Here is a 24,513-nt window from a genome sequence, read left to right on the forward strand (position 1 = left end):
TAGATATATTTTCTCATTTTTTAATTTTAACAGTGATGACTCAATAAAGATGTTTTATTTTTAACTGACGGTATTTTTTATCCTCATTATTATATTTGTATATACACGTACCATAGGTATATACATATATAGTATGTAAATACATTTAACTAAATAAAATTATAGTTGCTATATCGGTTACATTGAGAATAGGAAAGTTTTTGGGAACTAAAGCATGTTCGAGGGTATAGTTCCATGTAATAATTTAATTAAGACAACTCATATTTTTCCTTAATGCTATGTTCGGACCGACATTGAAAACATTTTGAAAACACATTTGTATATTGTGGAATCTAAGTCGTTCGATGTGTGTTTTCGATGAGTTTTCACTGACAACTATCAAAGCGGCATTCTCTTGCTCTTGCAAGATTGCACGACGACACAAAATGCAAAAATCCTATACCGAAACCTAGTGATATATGAAGGCACGAAAATAAACGTGGGTTTTGGGCTGACAAATTTATAGCCATTGTAAATAATTTTCTGTATGTGTTTGTTGTTGGGCCGTTGCATCAAGAGGAAAATTCTGCAATTTCTGCACCGTGCAAGGTTTTGCCAGAGCAAGAGAATCCCCCTAATATGAGAATATCAAGCGACAGCTGTTTTTGTATATGGAATGTAAACAAATATCAAGTGACAATTTAGGGCCGGCAAAATATGTCTTCCAAAAACATTGATTAAACTAGAGCAGGCACCGATTATAATGAGTGGAATGTAAGTTTTCAAGTAGTTTTCTGCGAAAACTGTGTTTTCGTTTGACAGATTTTACATGGACGAAAACAAGTTTTTCCCACGAAAACATGTTTTCGTTGTCGGTCCGAACATAGTATAAAGTCTGCTAGAATAACGATAATCATTATATGTATGTAACATATGGTGGCTGAATTAATTTGTCGATCGATTTCACCCATTTCCGCTATTAAGCTATAGTATTGTCAATATTAGATCCTCTCTTGATTTTGTTAAGATACCTCATATAGTAACTGATATAAATATACGGCCGAAGGTTTGAAATTTTTATAGCAGGTATATTCGTCACCTGATACTAATACCAGAAAACCCCGTATCTGTAAGCTTGAAAAGATAGTATACAATTCTAGATTGAGTTGGGCTGCATTGCAAGCTTTTTAGTACTTTTATTACGATATTTTCATTGGGGCTTGATTTACGCTATAGTGAAACATTCTGATGAAATTTAAAATTGTGTTATCTGGAAAAAGGCGTAAAGTCCAATGTGCCAATTTTCAAATTATAACATAAGAATGTCAGGATAATGAATACCACTCATCTAACATCCCTCTTCCTGTTAGATGATGTCGCATACAACTAACTTGCAGTTTGCCACGTAAACTGAGACCAGATCACCGCTACAACAACAACGACAATGTCAGGATAATGTCATGCACCAATTTTTGTTGCAATTGTTTGAGTAGTTCTTGTAAACCATTTACCATCCAAAATATGTCTGGCGGAGTTACATGTCACATGCCCTGATTTATATCTTCCGACGGCAACATCCGGCGAAGACCAACATTATATAGATGAAAAAATGGAAAACGGTCACATTGCTTAAAAATCTAATTGTACTTTCCCATATACTATATTTGCTTACAACCCAGAGTATAGAGTCTGCTCCTATGTTTCGAATCATTGAATCATTGTCATCTTTCAGTATTCAGTCATAGTTAGTTTTGCTGTAAGTTATTTCAACTGACTTTAGTTTTATAAAATTCTCGGGATACTTTCGCAGCAAGTTTAAACCGGTGGTACGCAATTTGATACTGTCACAAATCTAAGGAAATGCATTGAAGCTGAATGAAGGAAAATACCGATTTCCACCATTCGCTCTATAATTGAATCCGTGCCGAGGCGCATAAACACCGTTATTTTAGCTAAAGGTAACCCTATAAGTTATTAATACTTCGAATAAGTTTGATTTAATATGAAATATTTGTTTGTACGCTATACTTTTTTCGTACCAATTTTTTTCGTTTAATTATTTTATTTATAAGTAGTAATTTTTTTTTAATATTGTGTAAATAATTCTCGAAGTTGATTCCATTAGTAATTAACTTAAAAAAAAATCATATGAAATTTAAAGATAAATAGAAGAAATTTTTAGCTTGTACACTATACTTATTTCGTGGGCTGTATATGGGTAGTTGAAAAAGACTTCTCGTATTTCTAATCAATTTTTAACTTATTTTTTTATATTTATAACAATAAATAAATAAACAAATATGTATGTACCATTTTGATCGACCACTGTTTGCCATTTTTCCGCTAGAGACGTTGTTCCATCAGTGTTAAACTTTCATCAATGTAAAACGAAATTTGGAAATTTTCAGAACGGAACCGTCTCTGTAAACTTCAAAAATTTCATAGGTGGCTTGCGTGACATTCTTCCCTTTTTTATACAAAAATTTCAAAATATAGCGCATTTCTTCATTATTTTCACTCATTTTTGAATAGCTGCAATTTTTTCCAACTCCCAAGAATTTATTTATTTTTTGGTTAAATTTAGCTTTCCAACACTATATGGCATGACACTTTGTGATTGGTGGCACTGGAGATATGCGACTGCAACGACTTCTTTTGAGAAAATACGAAAATACTTTTTCGACCCAATATTTTACATATAATTTCACTATCTTCAAAGAGTAGTAAAATGATGTAAATGATGGCGTTGTGGAAACCTTGCACAGATCTTATTGAAAGAAAAGAGATAGCAACGGTGAAGCATACAGGAGGCGGTATAATGATTTGAAGGTATATGACAGGGATGGGCACATTTTTAGCCCGCAAAGTTAACAAAGTGCGCACGAGTGCTAGATGAGGGTAATATTAGTTTACGGAGGGAAGGGCATAAAATGTTGCGAAAAAAATTAAATTACATTCCTCCATAACTTAATGTTCATCGCATAATGGTTGCGGCAATACTGACATTTTACACAAATTAAAGAGCGGAAGTTTACTTCATATCGGAATTGTACAGTTGTGTGAAAAAAAGAGGTAAACATAATTTGCCGGTTTTAGAGTTTCGCATTAATATTTGTTTTTATTTACCTCTGCATGGTGGGAAATTCTAATCACTGGTAGGAAAAATTCTATGAGTTATACTTGGATCTAAAAACAATTTTATTTAATAAGAAAACAGCACATTTTAAAGCTTCACAACACCTTATTGTTGTTTCTATTTTGTTCACACCACTGTACTTGCGATAGAACAGTAATGGTGGTGATGCCAGTTGTAAAAATTCATTTTAGCTACAATTGGGAAAACTTTTCTCAAGTTGTGGGCTTTTATACGTATGTACATATGCAAGGCAGTTTTATATATCTGCATATATAAAAAAAGATACTTGTGACCATAATATATATTTTGTTTAAACATATTCCATTCCATTTAATGAAAATGCTTATAAAATATATGTATATATATATATGTATATATATATAAATAAATATTAATATTTGTGATATTCTCAGTTTGGTTGTTTTATCAAAATATTCAAAGAATTGAGGTTTTTTCTATAATTGTTCTGTTAAATTTTTAAAATCTAAATTGCCTCTGGAAATGTTTTAAAATAATAATACGCGCTATAGAAAGGGAACATATATTTTCAAAAATATAAGAAATCATCAACTGAAAATATATTTGCGCGGTGATGGAAAAATTCTATGAGTTATACTTGGATCTAAAAACAATTTTATTTAATAAGAAAACAGCACATTTTAAAGCTTCACAACACCTTATTGTTGTTTCTATTTTGTTCACACCACTGTACTTGCGATAGAACATTGTACATATGCAAGGCAGTTTTATATATCTGCATATATAAAAAAAGATACTTGTGACCATAATATATATTTTGTTTAAACATATTCCATTCCATTTAATGAAAATGCTTATAAAATATATGTATATATATGATTTGGTTGTTTTATCAAAATATTCAAAGAATTGAGGTTTTTTCTATAATTGTTCTGTTAAATTTTTAAAATCTAAATTGCCTCTGGAAATGTTTTAAAATAATAATACGCGCTATAGAAAGGGAACATATATTTTCAAAAATATAAGAAATCATCAACTGAAAATATATTTGCGCGGTATGGCATTATTGTTTGAGAGTGCTTAAGCACACAAATAGAATTCAAACGCTAATGCCAGAAACATCGTATTTCGCTTCTCCCTCCGCTACGAGTGGCAAGCGTTTTGTTCTGCACACATCTAACTTTTCAATTATAATTTTTCGTAATATAAAATATCAAAACTAAAATCAAACTAGTAAAACTAGTTTATATATTTATAAATAATAGCATTCGATTCTGAGTTTGCGTTAGTTTAAGAAAATTTCAAATATATTGAAGACAATTTTTATAATTACTACAGTATGTCGAGCCTGGCAACCCTGCGTTGTGAGAGAGCAATCAGCTGAGTCGTTTCTATGGGGAAAACCCCAAGTCGTTGGAAATTCTATGGTAAGCGGGCGGCATTTGTGTTTGAAGAAACAGTAGTTCATAAACTGAATTTGTTACTGAAATTACTTTTTATAAGGAAGCTTAAAGAAATAACCTGGTTTGAAACTTTTTGCTTCGAAAATTATATCTATGTTTCGAAGCACATACACTTGTGAACAATTTTTTTTTTCAAAAATGAAATTAAACAAACATAAAATAAGAAGTAGGTTATCTGATTTAAATTTTGGTACAATTATGCGTGTAGCTACAGCAAATGAGATTAAACCAAACATAGAAATTAGTATGTGAAATAAACTAAATTAAATGCTGTTATAAAGACATATTAAAAAAATTATTACTAAAATAAAGTATTTATTATACTTTTTGTTATTTGTCTTACATTTTATTAATTTATAGTAGTTACAAAGAAACTTAAAATTGTTAGGCAATTTTACAGTTATTACCCACAGTGCAACTTCCCATATACATACATACATATGCGCGCGCTCTCATTTGTAAACATGGAGTGGTAAAATACGTTGCTCTCACTTCCCTATTCATGTTTGCCCGCGATGATCCCCTCATATAGCCCCCAAAATGTGCACTCGTGCCCGAACGGGCAAAATGCCACTGAGGGCTAATATGCCCACCCCTGGTATATGGCGAGCAACGAAGTGAACCGAATGAAATGTATTATATCAAATATGAATAAAACAATGTATCGAAACATTTCAAAAGTCAATTTCAAGCAAAATGCAGAGGAATTGGGTCTAAGGAACGATTACTTCTTCCAGCACTCAATGACCTAAAGCTCACTGCTGAAACTGTTGGACTTTGGTTGCTATTTAATGTACCTATTATTTATTTTATAGTTCAAAACTATCACAACAAAAAAAATTAAACCAAATGCATCAAATATCGCTTGTACCCGAGTGTTTTAACAGCTTTTCCTCATATGACAGTAGGTTCTTTCTGCTAGCAGCTGTTTTAACTTGTGCGCCCTTCTGCTAGTTTTTTGGGTAAAAAACTTGGATTGCAAGTGATAGTACTAGCAGTTAAGGAACAAATTTCATGACTCAACTTACATATCGTCACCTGAAATGCAAAATAACGCATCATCAAAAAACTCAAAATTGAGTTCTTTACTAGTTGCGATTCACCACATCATATTACATATGTGTCACAAATTTTAAGCTTCTGCGATCAAAAATACCCAAGCTATATTAAAAATTCAAAAAAACGTATCATCACTCATTTATGTATGTAAATATAACAGAGCGTTTGTTTTTTTTTATCGAAGTTAGCCTTCATTTATTGTTTATGTTTAGTTTTAGTGATTAAGTTCAATGTGCTTTGGTTAGTTTAGGCTAACCGTTGATCGAAAGTGGACTACTATATACATACATATATGTAGTCCTTTGTGAGGCCATAGAAAAGAAGAACCCCTGTGTTCGAACTTATAAATTAACAAAACGCTTCCCGCCAGTTCGGAGGGATGCCTGAAGGTATGCGCCCCCAAGTGACTAAGTCTTGACCTCCCTAACGCAAGACAGCAGACAGGAAGTGTTGTTTCCACCTAATCTTCTTCAATACAGCTTCTGCAGATGGCGTCTGGTAGGATTCCCAGCTTTACTGCGTGGAAGCCAATAGGACAATGGCGTGTTACAAGCCCCTAAAGTAGGGAAAGGCTGCCTTACTGAGGACAACGAGATCACTAGATCTCATGCGAACGATCTTGGGACAAAAGACTTTTTCGACAGCGTGTGTAAAAATTGTGGCCCAGCAGTAATAGAATAGGATACCGCTCCCATTCTACCGATAGCGGTTCTAGGGTGCTTCTCCTTGCTAGCTCATGTTTCATACGATTCCGCTGTGGTCTGGCACTCATATCATTCTTATCACAAATACACTCGATACTATTGATAGCGAAGTTAGGTCTTCGATCAACTCTGAATCTCTCATTGTTAATGAGTTCAAGGCTCTACTGAGTCGATGGTCACTCCTCTGAAGGAGGCTGCACTCTGGAGTAGTAAATCTACTGCTACCTTAATGGCTCCAATCTCGGCCTGGAAGACACTGCAATACTTAGGAAGTTGGAGAAACAGGAGTTGATAGAGAGCTCCTGACAGTAGACCCCTCCACCTTTGACCCATCCGTGAAGAAGTTCACTCTCCCTTTTCTTCAACGGCTTCTTCCCACCCACAACTCCCTCGGTATATGGGTAGAGAAGGAGCCGCCAGAGTTGTTTAGCGACTCCATGATCCAAGTGATCAGACCCGAGCTTTTTTAGGAATTCAGCAGCCTATTCTTTTGCAAAGTTTAACAATAATTAAGAAGAAATGGCAACATCTGCTGGACCTAGAAGCTTTAATTCCAGCAGACTGTTATTACTTTTATGATAATATACCTTTCGAATAATTAGTTATTTAATAAATAATAATTAAACATTATCCTCATTTTTTAGCTTGAAATATTTAAATTTTTTGTAGTACTTATGTATGTACATATGTATTAATAATAAAAATAAAATGAAATATGAAAAACTTGCAACTGTTTTTATTTAAAATTAAAAAAAAGTATTAATATTCAAATTTTTAATTTTTATACAAATTTAGATTGATCATACGTTATTTTGTTTCAGAAATGAAAATTCAAAATAACGTAAGACACCTACTATAAAATTTGCTTAATTTTTTCTTTATTTTTTTCTAAAATATACTTATAGTTTCATGTTAGTTCAGATTTGAAAATTTTGTTTCAATATCTCAAATGGTTTTGTTGTTATACGGTTTTTTTGCTTCTCCTGTAAACCTACGAAAAGTGATGTTACGTTATTTTGCATTTCAGGTGACGATATACACTTGATCTCCTTTTTGCATGCTTTATTACGGATTTTTTACATGGTGTTTTTGTACGCCTACTAGTTACTTGGTTTACAAGGCTTTACTTTTTTGCACGTGTTTTACATTTTAATTAAAGTAGTATCTCGATAGATCGGAAAATGTCCATAGCCGAAGCGTCAATTTGTTCTGCCCACTGAATCGCTTTGGAAAAAATACTTTTTGCTTCACTACTACTGATTTTATTTTCCGCTTCAACTATGCTATAGTCAGAGTCAGAACCATTTTCCTCAATATTATCGTTTTCTAACACAGACTGCACAATTTTCCGATCAGAAAAGTCGTATTCGAATTCATCTCTTCCAGTGGCCCAGTCATTTATGGTTTGAGTATCAACTTGAGCGTCCAGATTTATCGAAGCGATGATGGTATGAATTTCATTCATTTCTGAATTAGCGGCTGTAAGTTGAGCCAGAAGTATCAAATCTTCCTCCATCCATTCTTGTCGGTCAGTACACAACAACTGGTTCCAACTGCGAACAATATTCTGTTGTGATATACCTAACCACGCATTGTTTAAAAGTGTGACGCAATTTCGTAGCGTAAAGTTTTTTAATGCAATTCCAATATCTGTATTATCAATTGGAAGATAATTCAAAAGTTCTTTTCTGTAAGACACTTTAACATTTTGAATTAAATTTTGATCTAAAGGCTGTATGATTGCTGTCCAATTGGGTGGAAGAAAGACAATTCGAAAATTAGTGTCTATGTCAATATCTTCTGATCTTGGGTGGCATGGAGCATTGTCGATTAGTAAAATAGCTTTTAATGGTCTATTATTGTCTTGCAAAATTTTTTTTACATCCGGTATAAAATATTTCCTGTACCATTCAGTAAATAAGAACGTTGACATCCAACCTTTTTTAGTTGCTTTATAAGTTACAGGCACATTGCAATTTTTAAATGATCGTGGATTAGTTGATTTGCCTATTACCAAAAGGAGTAGCTTATGTGTGCCAGATGCATTGCAACAAGGCATAAAGTTACGCGATCCTTTGAAATTTTTCGACCAGATGCAGATTTTTCTTGCGAGTGCGCCAATGTATTTGCAGGAATAACTTCCCAAAAGGCTGCCGATTCATCTGCATTATAAATCTGGTCATGGTCTAGGTCCATTTCTTCTATAATAGATTTTAATTTTTGCCTGAATGGTTCCACTGCAGAAACATCACTGCTTACTTTTTCACCACAAATTTTTAATTTCCTTATACCATGTCGTGCTTTAAAATTTGAAATCCACCCCAAACTTGCCCCAAAATCATTTTTGCCAGTTATTTGATTATAAAAATATTTTGCTTTGTGTTGAATCATTTCGATTGATATAGGAATATTCTGGTTTCTCTGTTGAACAAACCAAGTCATTAAGGCCTTCTCCATATCCGGATGTTTTCCTAGACCATGAGATCTGCCTTTTTTCTGAGAAATACCACTAAGTTATTAAATTTGGAAACCAAAATTGGTTCCACTTTAACTAACCTGGTTTCTGCACACAGTTGGACGCATACTTTCTGATAGCATCACGTTTCTTTTTTATGTCAAATACAGTAGATTTTGTTACTCGAAATTGTTCTGCAACGTATCTAATTGATTTTCCTTTATCAAGGCGATCTAATATTTCACATTCGAATACGATTTTTCTGAATAGAAAGGGTTTTATGAGCTCTTTTATTTATTTGTCTGCCGCTCATTTTAATAACAAAGAAATTGTATGCAAGTCCAGTCACTGTGCGACTTCACGAACTATGAATAAACAAACGGTGCACCGCCGTGTAGAGAATAATATCATTCTTGGAATAAATACACTATAATTGGCAATACATTAAGTACGTATGTAGTACATATATACGCACATTTTTTCGTTAAAGTACCGATATTCTTCGAACTGCTGCAGCAAAAACTCACAACGCAAAGTAAAAATCATAATACCAAAGCGAAAAAAGAAAAAAAAGTCTGCATTTTTTGTAGCGTTCGGATTAGAGAGTAAAAAATATAAAACTGTCCGGATAATAGTAGAGGTGTCCGGACTAAAGGGTGTCCGGTCTATCGAGATACTACTGTATATACTTTTTCTGCAATAAAATAAAAATTTCATAGGTAAATTCATTTTAGAACATGTTATAATAACACGAGTTTCAAAATGGCGACGGCACCACAGAATCATTTCCTCAATTTGGACCTATATCTGAAATTTTTATACTCTCGCAACAAAGTTGCTAAGGAGAGTATTTTAGGTTTGTTCACATAACGGTTGTTTGTAAGTCCTAAAACTTAAAGAGTCAGATATAGGGTTATATATACCAAAGTGATCAGGGTGACGAGTAGAGTTGAAATCCGGATGTCTGTCTGTCCGTCCGTGCCTCTGTCCATCCGTCCGTGCAAGCTGTAACTTGAGTCAAAATTGAGATATCATGATGAAACTTGGTACACGTATTTCTTGGCTCCATAAAAAGGTTAAGTTCGAAGATGGGCAAAATCGGCCCACTGCCACGCCCACAAAATGGCGAAAACCGAAAACCTATAAAGTGTCATAACTAAGCCATAAATAAAGATATTAAAGTGAAATTTGGCACAGAGGATCGCATTAAGGAGGGGCATATTTGGAAGTAATTTTTTTGGAAAAGTGGGCGTGGCCCCGCCCCCTTCTAAGTTTTTTGTACATATCTCGGAAACTACTATAGCTATGTCAACCAAACTCTATAGAGTCGTTTCCTTCCGGCATTTCCATATACAGTTCAAAAATGGAAGAAATCGGATAATAACCACGCCCACCTCCCATACAAAGGTTATGTTGAAAATCACTAAAAGTGCGTTAACCGACTAACAAAAAACGTCAGAAACACTAAATTTTACGGAAGAAATGGCAGAATAAAGCTGCACCCAGGCTTTTTTTTAAATTGAAAACGGGCGTGGTGTCGCCCACTTATGGACCAAAAACCATAGCTCAGGAACTACTAGACCGATTTCAATGAAATTCGGTATATAATATTTTCTTAACACCCTGATGACATGTACGAAATATGGGTGAAATCGGTTTACAACCACGCCTTCTTCCAATATAACGCTATTTTGAATTCCATTTGATGCCTTTTCTGTATAATATATACATTAGGAACCAATGATGATAGCGGAATAAAACTTTACACAAATACGGTATTTGAAAAATATGTAAATGACGGATAATGAAGGCGAGAGTATAAAATGTTCGGTGACACCCGAACTTAGCCCTTCCTTACTTGTTTATAATTAATTTATTATTTTTTTTTATTTTCGCCATACGTTGTTCAATCATCGGCAATGATAGTTCTTCACTTAGTTTACGCATAAATTGACGACGTTCTGTTGGTTTTTTGGCAATCATTTTATTATTTTCATAATAAATAATATATGAAGCAAGCGAAGAAATGTCTAGCATGTTGAACAACATTACCATTGGCCATCTCGTTCGTCATTGACTTGTGTACCTGCGGACCATTTGGTCCATTGTGTCAACGACAGCTTTATTATAAGAATTTATAATTTTTGTGTCCTATTTGCTGCCATAACTATAGGGATGTAAGGTTTATTATTTTTTTACCGAGTCAACAATGGTAATACTCCACAATAACATATATTAAGCAACGGGTAGAGTATTAAAGTAGTTACATATATGTACATGCAGATGTTTCTACCACTACTTTGGAGCCGCCAAATTTTTTTCTCAAGTGTTTTCTGTCAAGTTTGCGGTTGGTTTGTACATCTGAGCTAAATTGGAATTCAACATCGTCCACAAATCACGAATTGGAACAGTCTTGTTTTCTTTTTTCGGATCTTAAAAAACGCAGAATATTATGAAATCTCGTCAATCTCATCGTCGCGCGATACAGGGGGTAAGAATTGGAAGTACCAGATGTCAAAAGTATGATCTGAATTTGAATTATTTACGCCAGAACAAAATCAAGATACCGAAGGATGAATAAATTTCGTGAAAATCTGATTTTTTGAACCAGTAATTTACTGTCCCAGTTAACCGTGTAAAAAGGAGATCACTTGTGTCGATAGCTCAAAAATAACATTTTATCATAAGTGTTTCAATTCAGAATGTCAAAATCAGCCGTTTTGTTTTTATGATATAGTACTATGTTCGGACCGACAATGAAAACATGTTTTCGTGGGAAAAACTGGTTTTCGCCCTAAAACTTGTTTTTTCGTCCATGTAAAATCTGTCAAATGAAAACACATAGAAAACCAGTTTTCGCTGAAAACTACTTCAAAACCTACATTCCACTTACTATAATCGGTGCCTGCTCTAGTTTAATCGATTTTATTGGAAGACATATTTTGCCGGCCCAAAATTGTCACTTGATATTTGTTTACATTCCATATACAAATACAGCTGTCACTTGATATTGTCATATTAGGGGGATTCTCTTGCTCTTGCAAAACCCTTTCACGGTGCAGAAATTGCAGAATTTTCCTCTTGGTGCAACGGCACAACAAACACACGCAAAAAATTATTTGCAGTGCCTGTAAAATATGTCAGATCAAAACCCATGTTTATTTTCGTGCCGTCATATATTACTAAGTTCTGTAATGGGTCGTCTCTTGGCCTTGCATATTTCGGTATAGGATTTTTGCATTTTGTGTCATCGTGCAATCTTGCAAGAGCATGAGAATCCCCCTATTGATATTGAAAAATGGAAAAGCAAAAATACAAAAAAAGAAATTTGTAGAGTGATAGGGGAGAGGTCCTACTCATTGAATTAATTTTGGCAAAACAAAATTAGTGCTCTTCGCGGTCCATTATTAAGGCATCCAAAACTTACCATTGCTCAAAATGTAAACAAACAAATAAATTTGTGAGTTGTCAGTGAAAACTCATCGAAAACATACATTGTCAGTCCGAAAGACTTAGATTCCACAACACACAAATGTATGTCCGTCCGAACATAGCATAAAACTATATTTTTCTAAGGTTTCTAATAATGAAAATATTTACGAATAAATTGTAAATCATAAAAAATCAACAAAATTTAAGCAGAAAATTTATAAGAAAAAAGTTTTTTTTTGACATAAAGGATAAAACGGCTGGGATTTAAAATGAACGGATTTCGGGGTTGAAATAGATATGTATGGATGGAAGAGGTTCTCCAGATTAAGAAAAAAAAGCTTATGCACAAAAGAATAAGAATGCGTTTAGCTGGGACTGCACCTGAGCGTCGAGTGATAAAAAAATTGCGTGATAAAGGAAAAACGTAAAAACTCATTGCAAATTTGTTAGGGCGATGGGAAAACTGTGTAACTAAAAACTCTAAAGGAAAAAATAAAAGAGACTCGTGGTCGTCCAAGAAAAATTAGCCTGATTGCTCGCGGTAATCTTTCGCGAAGCTAGAAAAATTTATCTTTTACGAAATGTCCACATACAGAAGAGAAAAACTTTTGTCGTAGAACATTAAAAATTGTTCGGTCCCATAGGAGAAAAAAGGGGTGAAATACTTTATTTATAATTTATATCCTGATCACAATCTGATCGAGAATTTGTGGATTGACCTTAAGAGCAGGGCCCGAATCGCGGCAGTCGTGAGCGAGCAAGTTATCGTATCGAGTGAAATTTCATAACGTGTCGAGTGTGCGGATCGTCGCACTTGATACGAAACGAATAGAAATTTTATGAAATAACTTCCCTGCTGTAGCTCTAAATCACATTTTCGAATAACATGAAATACGAAACAAAATAAAAGAAAAAGTTTTTGAATCGGAATTGATCGTAAATATTTAAATTTATTATACGTTTATATATGTATAAATTTACTAAATTTATTTATTGCAGGCAAAAAAAATTAACCCTCAGCATATAATCAAAACAATATGAGAAATGTCTGGCTTTTGGGTAATATATGCACTTATACAGCTACAAAATATATTTGCAGACATATTTACGTACTTTCTCAATTAACGGGAGATTATGGATATCCTTTGGAACCATGGTGTTTGACACCATTTAGAAACCCCGAGCTTGGCTCGTGCCAAGCACGCTGTATTGCTGAACGAACCATAGGTATACTGAAAGTCCGGTGGAAAATTCTCAGTAATGATACAAGAAGTCGGTATAGTAATACAATTTAAAAATTCGACATATTGCAGATATTTTGAGAATGAAAACAATGATACAGAAATAGATACGGAAAATAAGACTGATTTAACTAAAATTGGTCATCAAATTAGAGATCATATTATGTTGTATTTAGATAATAATTGAACTAAACGTTCCAACAACATTTGAATTCATATTTTGCTTTAATAAATATACATATGTATATTCAATAAAAATAAAATAAAATATATATTAAATATAAAAACAGGAACTTGGTGTTTATTTCTGAACTTTTCTCTTTAAAATATCAAGCTCATAAGTTTTAATCTGCAACTCCACAGCTTTTTTTTGCATATCTGCTTTATGTGCCTCTTCTTTTATTTGCAGCGATCTCTCCTTTAAAGTAATTAGTTTTTCAATATTTTTCTTTGGGCTTGCGTTGCTTCATATGCGCGTAAATTGGATTTCAAAAGAGAAAACTTTTCGCTTTCGACAATAGGCTTCCTTTCTTCTTCCTCGCTATTAATAATCATCTCTACCAACTCATTTAAACCTTCTTCTGGCACTACATTTCCAAAAGATTTAACTAATGTCAACCCTTCTACTGCAACATCTCTCCCCGTAGCTTGGAGGAGTTGCTTTTCTGTTACCTATACCTATTTTTGTATTTTATTATTATTTTAATCATATATTATTTTATTTATTTAATTAATATTATTTGTTGATCTTACTTTTCTCCAAAATTTGGCATTTTTCATCGGTGGCCCGGCAGCGTTAAGTTTTAGCGTCAATGCATCCCATAGCTTATTTGCTGCAAATTTGACTTCCCCACAATTAGGGAAAATATTTTTTGCCTAGTCTTGATGCTGTAGCATAAAATCACTCATCAAATTTTTTTTACGCATATTTATTCAATAAAAGAAAAATAACTCACATTTTGCCTCCGATTACTTTTAACTGATATATTAATTTTTGTTTTTAATTTGTACTATATCGTTTCTCAAATAGCTAACGAGTGAAATTTCGATTCTTTCGTTCAAACGAGAAAACGTTACCGAATGAGAAAATTTCAAATTTCGAAAGTGCTCTTAGATAGCGAGTACAACGACACGAAAACAAAAAAAATACATGAATTTCGCTAGTTAACGAGAGCCGCGATTCGGGGACAGATTGGCAGCTATTTCAATTCAATATAAGGAGCAAAGAAACTTTGCGTTGGATAAACAGGCTATTAAAAACCAGTGGACGGATTAAAGGATAACTTGATTTTTTTTTATTTTTATTAAAAAAAATATAGATAGTATATATTTTACATATATTATTTTGAACAATGCTTTTTCTTATTAAAAAAAAACAGTTTTAATATTCGTAATAAATGATTTTCGACTTATTTACGTTTAATAAAGTAGTGTTTAGTATACGCTTGTCTTTCGGAACCACGTCAAGGACTGTCATCAACATCAACTGATCACTGCAGGCTCAGGAAACCCTTGTCCAACATGGGCATAGCCTCCTGTGCTAACTGCCGGTTCTGTGACATGGGACAGGAAACACCAGCACACCTAATTCTGGATTGCACAGCAATCTGTGGAAAAAGGCTTAAGGCCCTGGATTCCATCTATATCAGCAGGGATCACATTACCTCAGTAGCGCCCGGCAAACTCCTAGAGCTATTCAGGCTGCTGGGACTCTGGCAGGACTTGTGATATCGTAGAGGGCACAATAGACTTTAGGTCGCGGTGCATTACCTCATAACATTATATAGTTATTATCTGCAAACAGGTGGCAACACTAGGCTAAACAACAAGTGCTAAATTTTGTGCTGATCATTTATTGGTTGTTTTATTTTCATAAATATCTAATTTTAACGATATTGCTTAACGATTTGTTAAGTGAGGTGAAAGTGATTGAAAGTAATCGAAGTGAACATTAAGTACGGTGATTATGCCTCGTAAAAAGTCAACCAGCAAATTTGCTTGCGGGGCTTGTCTTAATGTTATTCGTGAAGGTACCAGCAGCATTCAATGTGCTCAATGCAGCTACTGGCATCACGCTCGGTGTACCGGACTTAGCAGCGAAGAATTTAGGGCTACAGCTAATAAAGTATTAAAAAATAAATAAGTTTGGAAGTGCGGCAAGTGTCTTTGCGAGGTTAGTGTAAGGATATCAGATGGCCAGCGAGATTCTGAGTTAGTTGAGAATGATAGTGACGTCACAGACGACGAGTCCCTCGATAAATATGAAAACTTACTCATCAAACTGTCAAACAAAATTGAGTCAAAGTTCGATAAATTTAAGCAGTCTATTGAGGGTAACCTCTCAGATATAAGGAGTGAGATAAATAAACTAAACGAGGCTATGTCGAAAAAGTGCTCACATTTAGAAAAAAGAGTTGCGGAAATAGAAGACAAATTAAGTTCATTCTCTTCACTTCATCCAGAGGAGGTCATTACGGAGATCAATGAGCGTAAGAAGCGGGAAGCCAATGTGATCGCATTTAATAATACCGAATCCGAGGCGGTAGATGGTAAAGTACGCCTAGAAGAAGATAGAGCACGGTTATCATCAGTCATTCCTGAAGAGCTTCATGACAATATGAAATCGTTCAAGCTACGCAGGATAGGGCGTCCAATACCCGATCGGTCTAGGCCTTTGCTGATTGAGACACAGTCTGTCACTTGTGCCAGAAGTATACTAAGATCCAAACCTGATCCTGACACACGAGTCTCTTTCAAGTCAGATCTTACTCCGGCTCAGCAGTCACATTTGCAATCACTGAGGGAAAAACTTAGATTGCTGAATGACAGTGGCGTGAAAAACAAAACCATTAAATACGTGAATGGCACGCCTAGAATTGTTAACACAAACTTTCGCCAAGTCGTCGAGGAAAGGAAACCTAAAGCAGCTACAAGTATACTACCAGAATACGCGCGGTCTAAGGACAAAATTCAGCGAGTTCCTAACCTCATCAGCAAGTAGTTCGTATATGTATATGTATCACAGAGTCCTGGCTTCACTCATCTATTCAAAATAACGAATTCATCGACAGCTCCTATATCACACTAAGGAAGGACAGGGATACTTCGACAGGATGCGAAAGAGGAGGTGGTGTCCTGATCGCTTTTAAACGAATAATTAAAGCTGAGCTTATATCCATTGGGAACAATAACATAGAACAGATCTTCATAAGGATCAAAGGTGATAATACTTGTATCATCATTGGGTGCGTATATATACCACCACAATCTAATTATGAGATATACTATGCCCATACTGAAATATTAATACATTTGAGAGAAAAATTTCCGGATTCAAGGATCATGATAGTGGGAGACTACAATTTGAATAGCAGTACACCGCGCTTTGATTGTGAGAAGCTGCTGTACGATACCACGGCCCTTATTGAGTGTCAACAATTCAATAACATCTTAAATAAAAAAATAAACTGTTGGATTTATGTTTCAGTAATTTGGATCTCTCAATCAACGAAACTCTTGCTTTCACGACTGTCGATAAATATCACCCGCCTCTGGAGATCTCCTTGGATTTTCAGCCTAGCCTAATACCAAATTATCCTCCTTCTTATTCGTTTAAGAAAGCCGACTATGTGAGTCTTAATGCTTTCTTTTTAAGATCTAACTGGATTGAGCTATACAAAATAAAAGAAGTAACCTTATGGTTTTATAATAAAGTACAAGAAGGTATTTCTGAGTTCGTCCCTGTATATTCGAGGAAACCAAGTAAATTTCCCTGCTGGTTCTCTAAAGAACTTATAAATAAAATTAAATTGAAGAAATCTGCACATATCAGATATAGGAGGAATAAAAATAAGTCAAATTATAGATGTTTTAGCCAACTGAGACTCGAATGCAAGAAATTAAGTGCAATATGCTACAAGTCATACATTAATAAAGTGGAAAATCTAGTCTCTTCAGACAAAAATGAATTCTGGAGGTTTGTCAAGAACAAAAGGGGTACCGACATGGGAGTCCCAGCTACCATGACATGGAATGACCTAACCGCTCATTCGGGTGCGGAGATTAGTAATATCTTCGCATCTTACTTCAAAGACACCTATACAATAAGCCCCAGCGGAATTGGTCATCATCAATCTGCTGACATTGTAGGAAATGTGGAGCCAAATGAATTTGATGCTAACTTCAACGAAGTTTTTAAGCAGCTATTGGCTCTGGATCTAAAAAAAGGAGCAAGACCTGATGGTCTGCCTAATATATTTCTACGCAACTGTGCTGTCGGGCTCTGTGAACCTATCACGCATATATTCAGTAAGTCTTTTTATCACGGAACCTTTCCATCGGCGTGGAAATCGTCGTTCATCAGTCCCATCCACAAAAACGGCCCAAGATCTAACGTTACCAATTATAGACCTGTATGTATCCAATCTGCATTAGCAAAACTGTTTGAGAAAATTGTCTTGTCTCAGTTGATATCAACATTCAGAAATATCATTTCTCCTAAGCAGCACGGATTTGTTGGTGGCAGATCCACTACAACAAACTTATATACCTATGTCAACTACATCTTGAAGGCCATGGACAGTGGTATTCCAGTTCATTCAATATATACGGACTTTAGCAAGGCATTCGACAAAGTGGACCATGAGACCCTTATGGTGAAGCTAAAAAATTATGGAGTGAATTGCAATGCACTATGCTGGATCAGATCGTACCTAACAGGAAGAAGGTTGCAAGTAAGAATCGATGGACACATTTCAGATGAGTATGATGTCACATCTGGTGTCCCCCAGGGATCCCATCTTGGACCCATACTCTTCAACATATTTGTGAATGACATTGGGAGGAAACTACAGTCTGAGTACTTATTATACGCTGACGATTTAAAAATTTTTCGTAGAATTTTCACCGTTTCTGATATTCACATCTTACAAAACGATATAGATGAGCTGTATAACTGGTGTAAGATAAATAAACTTGTTTTGAATGTGAAAAAATGCGCAGTGATGTCCTTCACCCGTGCGCATACGCAGGTACCTTTAACCTACACCTTGAACGACCAAAGACTCACGGAAGTTGAAGACATCAGAGACCTGGGTATAACTATTGACAGAAGACTAAATTTCAAGAAACACATCGATAAAATTACTTCGCAGGCATACAAAGTACCAGGGTTGATTAATCGGATGTGTAGAGAATTTGAGAACAATTGCTCGTTAACCTGCCTATTCTCAGCAATAGTGCTACCTATTCTAGAATATGGAACAGTGATTTGGTCCCCATTCACGGACTCAATGATCAACAGAGTAGAGAGAATCCAGCACAAGTTCTGCAAAGCGCTGCTATTTCATAACAGACACAGAAACGATATCAATTCAACTGAAGACGTCCGAAGAATCCTGAAAATAAATGACCTGAAATCTCGACGGCAGGTAGCAGACCTCATCTTCTTATTCAAAATTCTCAATGGATTAATTGATGCCCCAGAAATCCTTGCAGACTTTGAAATCGTACCAAATGAGCTTAACCTTAGACAGATGAGGATTCTGAAAACTTCCAGATCGAACAAAAACTATGTAATCAATGGCCCAAAGGAAAGAATCTGTAGATTGGTAAACTCTTTGCACGGTGACATCAACTTCTTCAGCGGGTCTCTACAGAACCTCAGAAAGGTCGTTAAAAAAGCTTTATTAAAATACTAGCATATGAACTAGGCTACGAGTTTAATTCCTAATTTTATATGTTTAAGCCTGTTGTCTTATTTAGAATTATAATTGTTATTAGATGTATAGTGCCGATTGGCGTTAAATAAATAAATAAACATTTATCTATCTAACATCAACTGATGATCAACACTTTGATAAAATAAAGGAATTTGTACTCAGGAATCACCGATTAACAGTCAGAGATCTTACTGGAATTATTGGAATATCGGAAGGATCAGTGAAAAATAGTTTGAAAGGTCGTTTAAGCCTAAGAAATGTGAAAGCGCGACTGGTTCCAAAATCACTTTTTCGAAAAACGGCGTCGCACCAGGTCAAAAATTAATGTTTTGTTGACAGTTTTCTTCCATTATCGAGGTGTGGTGCACTTCGAATTTGTGTTATGCGTCGTTTGTGCGGAGCTATTTGGAAAAATAGGCCGGAATTATGGGCGACAGCTCTTGATTTTTCCACCATGATAATGCAACGTAGCATCCTTCATTGATTTTCGTGAGTTTTAATCAGGGCCAAGGAGATTACTTTGTGAGCAAAAAAATTGGGTTCGAAGAATAAATTAAGTATTTAAAAATTATGAACAAAGTCTTACTAGTAGTATATCTGAAATGGTTTTTGAGATATTTGCATTCAAAGTTTAAAAATTCAGTCCGGGTTTCTTTGACTTTTAATGAATATTACACATATATTTTAACTTTTATATCCACTAACACTTTTGGTTTTTACACAGTACATTAAATATTGCAAAACCAGCTTTAATTCAATATTTAACTATCGTTAAAAATCCAAATGGATTTATATTCCCATACAATAAGAAAATGGTTGCAGGCAAAGAAAAAATTTGTGTTGCCATATTTTGTAAACGAATAAAAATAAATAATAAAGAAGGATTACACCGTGAATACAGGATCCAAAAATCTTTCTACGCGAAATAACTGAAGACGCCTCGGTATTGGTCCAACCATGGAGGGTAGATGCGAAAGAACTGTAGACGCCTCTGTGTTGGACCGACCAGGATTATTTTTTTGAAGCGTGGCAAAAAATCGCCGCGAATAGCCGGAATTCTACGCAAAAACTAATTTTGTGTTGTTGGCTAATTTTGTGTTACTGACATTGGCTATTATTTTTCTTTAATACTTTTGGTTCCTTGGTAAACCATGTAGATAAAGTAACAATTATTTTTAGTTAGAATTTAACCCTTTTGATATTGTGTGAACAAAAAGAATTGAAAAAAAGTTATTTATGAATCAATACAGAATATAAAAGAAAGTCCCTTTTTTTCTGTCCCTATGTCCCTTTGTATGCATAAATCTTTCAAACTACCCAACGGATTTTGATGCGGATAGAGTGATTGAAGAAGAAGGTTTATAATTATGTATAATAACATACATTAAATAGTGGAGAAATATTATTTTTGAGTTTTCTAATGTGATGTCGTAAATAATTAAATTTTTTCCGCTTATACTGGAAGCGCAGGCTGAACCCTATGAGATTTATCAAAATAATGTACTAAGTATTGTACCCATTGAAAATGTCTACAGAAAACTCCCCGATGGTACATGTCTATCTCTTATGAATATCCCACAAAAACATTTTTTTGTTATTTACTTTTTACTACAAATAATAGCTAATTTTGGGCCGGTATCGGCGGGAATGCGCCTATAAATAGCGCGTTATTGTTTTTTTTTTGGCGTCAAGTGAATACAAAGTGAAAAGGATAACTGGCTCAGTAATCAGTCTATGCATATTAAACCACGTGCATCCCAAAAGACTGATGTCATAACCTTGCCAGTCGACTTTTTCGTCTTTCCGTGCTTGAAGACCGGTTTATCATGTGCAGTCTTCTACAATGTCTCTCGATTGGACTCCAGTGTGAAATGATGGAGTTTATTACGATCAATTTCTCCCAAAAAGCAATGCTTTATTAACACACGAAAAACTTTTATGATCAATTTTTTTGTAAACTAACACAAGTTGCTTCACAAAAATGCTATGTCTCATTAACTAATGGATTATATTATAAAATCTAACTAATAGAAATCATATGTATAGATGGTAGTAGTAGTATTATCTATGTATGGGTGACCCACATCAAGCGTGAATTTGTAATTTTATAACTTAAAAACAGGCTCACCTATCCAAACCAAATCTTTAGGCTTTGTTCGGACTATTTAGTAGGTGGTTAATGTGAAGTTTGCACAAAATCGGTCGAATGGCACGAAATAAATATCTTGACCCTGTACTTGCACTGCATCTTGTACGGCTCACGAATACGTTGTGCTATTTTGGCTTTAAATTATAACAGTCAGATTGGTTATAGTATGTATATGTTATGTACGCATACATTGGAATGATGGCCGGAAGTTATACACATTGTGATCCGGCTAACTTTCAAGGTGAAGCGCCCGGGATGAGTTGTGCTAATGGCTAAGTAAGATTACCAGCATTAAAAACCGACCCTTGTATTCATTATTTTTTGAGACATCTCAAACGTTGAAGCTTTTTTTAACAATACAGATCGACTTTACAAATGACATCTTTTGATGCTCCAAAATTATTATACTCATATACAACCTGTTGCTGTTTGCAGTGAAAAAGTTGCTGCCGAATTTGATTGAAGAAATTATCTAAACTGCTAAATCAAAAGGAGAAGTTGTTTGAAACCGCGTATCTCTATGATTCCAACTAATATGTCATTTCAATTCAAACAATGGCTGGGATTTAGATTAGCATCCCCGGATTTCGGGGATAAAATGGGTGTCACTGGAAAGGTGGCGTTCTCCAGATCACGAAAATATATACATTTAGTTGCCGCTGACTTATAGTTTTACAGATATTTGCATTTAAAGTTGAAAAATTGACGACTTTTACATTGATAATTTGTGTATTGTTAACTTTTTCACTTATATTGAAAACACTTCACGCGTATCTTTTTTTAATATTTGTTGTAAATAAAGCTTTATTTTAATTATTTTATTTTAGATTCTCTGCATTTGCACAATAATTGCCATGGTTATTTTTTTTTTCGTCATTTCAATTCAAACAATTATAATTAAGTTTTAAAATACTTATAATTAAGTTTTAAAATACTAGCAATTAATTAAATATTTTTTTGTTTGAATAAATGAATTCTATGTGAAAAAAAAACTTTTATTATTTCACTTTAAACGTAGCGAAGAACGTACTGGGCCGTTAATTTCTTATAAAATAAATGTGCGTTGGTGTACATAAAAGATAAAATTATAAGAGTAAAAGGGTCGGCTTTAGTATACCATCCCACGATTTCAGGGTTAAAAGTGGTATGGTTGGATAGTGCTGATGCTCCAGATTAAGAATATATATAATTATTGCCGTCGCAAACTTATAGTTTTCGAGATATTTGCATTTAAAGTTGAAATGTTTGCAAATTTAATTTTGCAATTTCTCGACTTATGGTTAGTTTTTTTTCCGTATTATGCACTTTTATACACTTACAATTCACTGCAATATTTCTACATATTTATTTTTTATTAATATTTTAGATGTTTGCTTAAAATAAGCATTTTATATTTTACATTACATTATTATTACACGCACAATAACAATAAGCGCACTTTAACTTCATTCATTAAGTTTCCAGTGCACAAATCAAGAAGCAAATAATGTCTTTAGTGTGTGCAACTTATGACTAAAAATTGAAATCCAATAAAAACTTTTCAAGCCACTAGGTGCCGGGGATTAAATATTCGGTACCTAGAGGCTTGAAAAGTATTTATTGGTTTATACCGCATATTTAATCCCCTCAAGGTAGGTTGACTTTTGATCGAAAATCATCATTGTGGGTGTCATACGTATTTAACTGAAATTAAGGGATAATTCCCTTTTTATTATGATATGTCTGTATGTCAAAAAAAGGTTGAATCGGATCAATACTTCCCCTAGCCTCCTATACACTTAATATAGAGACTTTCGAACTTCCGGGTAACTTTGTACCGCATACATATATCGGCCAATATGTGAGTTATTTTAATAAAAATGGGAAAATAGATAAATTTGAGCGAACGTGGTCTTGCCCCTATATAACCAATATCAGGATTTTCGAACATCCGGCAGATTTTACTTTATATGATTTGTTTTACACCTTAAAGTATTTTCCGGGCACCTGAACTTAGTCCTTTCATACTTGTTTTACTTATTTTTATTCGATTACAAAATATGGAAACACTAATTTTTTGTTGTTTACAACCATTTTTATTTTTATTTACTATATAAATAAATGAATTTCAACGAAAGTTAAATATAGAAATAAAGTTATTTTTGAACTTTTTAATAATACGTATATATTTTATAATTTTTAACGAAACTTATTTATTTTATATGGTTTATTGACTCAGATATTCATTATGCCTTTTATTGTACATATTACATTTATATGTACACGCACAAAACCTACAAATGCATATGCACATTATGCATTGTAATTTGAAAAAAAAAGTGCACAAATAATTATAGAATCAAACACAAACTGAAAAAGTTTTCTTTTAAAATATTCTTCAAATACAATTCGCAAAATGAAAAAGTACAACAGCTGAACTGTTGAAACCGTGTGAAACAATTTCTTCTCTATTGCTGATGCCATTCAATCAATCTCGGCATTTCTTTATAACAAATGAATCAGCACAGATCAACTTTAACCAACTATTTTGCAATTTAAAATATGATTATTTATATACACAGATGTGTATTGACAACCTTGTTTAAAAATGCACAAATTCAATACATTTAACTTCTTTTGTCTTTATATATATACATACACATACACAGGTATCAATATGTTAAAAAGGTGTACAATACGTAAAAGTACCCGCTTACTTTTCACCCTTCTTTCAACTGCAGAAAATATAAAAAAAAGAGCCTTGCGTTCAGAGCACAAATTTCTATTATTTCCAAAGCACTTCAAAATATTTCTTAAACAATATGTCAATAATTTATCACTTTTGTGTATCCAAATAACAATTTATTTATTCACACTCGTACACCCCGCATTCTCTTTCAGATTATTCGATCGGTTTGCCGTTTTTAAAAGAGTGCATAGAAATTTGCTGAAATATAATCCACATTAAAAGCGAACCAAGGTGGATCGCAGTGTGGATACTATTGACAACCATAGTAACGGGGCATCTCGACAGGATAAAGTTTATGGCATACTAACGGTATGGCCATGCCTACTGCCTGTGGAGACTCCATATTGCTTAAGGAAAGCAATGTATTGAATACTAATAGTATGCCATATATTGAAAGCAATAAGCCGGCACTTCAGCAGCTTTTTCATTTCTATGAAAATTTCGAAGAGGCAACATATCCCATTTACA

The 24,513-nt window shown here is 34.1% G+C and overlaps 1 protein-coding gene across 2 annotated transcripts in view; it reads right to left on the reverse strand.

Annotated features, from left to right (window-relative positions):
- The window catches only part of LOC126754579 (dnaJ homolog subfamily B member 3), a 42,487-nt gene extending 18,207 nt beyond the window's left edge, over positions 1-24,280 (reverse strand). Inside the window, exon 1 of one of the 2 annotated variants that reach the window (XM_050466676.1) lies at positions 24,006-24,280. The gene's annotated coding sequence lies outside the window, so the exon portion shown is untranslated. The remainder of the gene's footprint in view (positions 1-24,005) is intronic. The other variant, XM_050466675.1, reaches the window with a different exon arrangement.
- Positions 24,281-24,513: the final 233 nt, after the last annotated feature.

Source organism: Bactrocera neohumeralis, chromosome 4 (assembly GCF_024586455.1).
Source record: "Bactrocera neohumeralis isolate Rockhampton chromosome 4, APGP_CSIRO_Bneo_wtdbg2-racon-allhic-juicebox.fasta_v2, whole genome shotgun sequence".
Classification (NCBI taxonomy): domain Eukaryota; kingdom Metazoa; phylum Arthropoda; class Insecta; order Diptera; family Tephritidae; genus Bactrocera; species Bactrocera neohumeralis.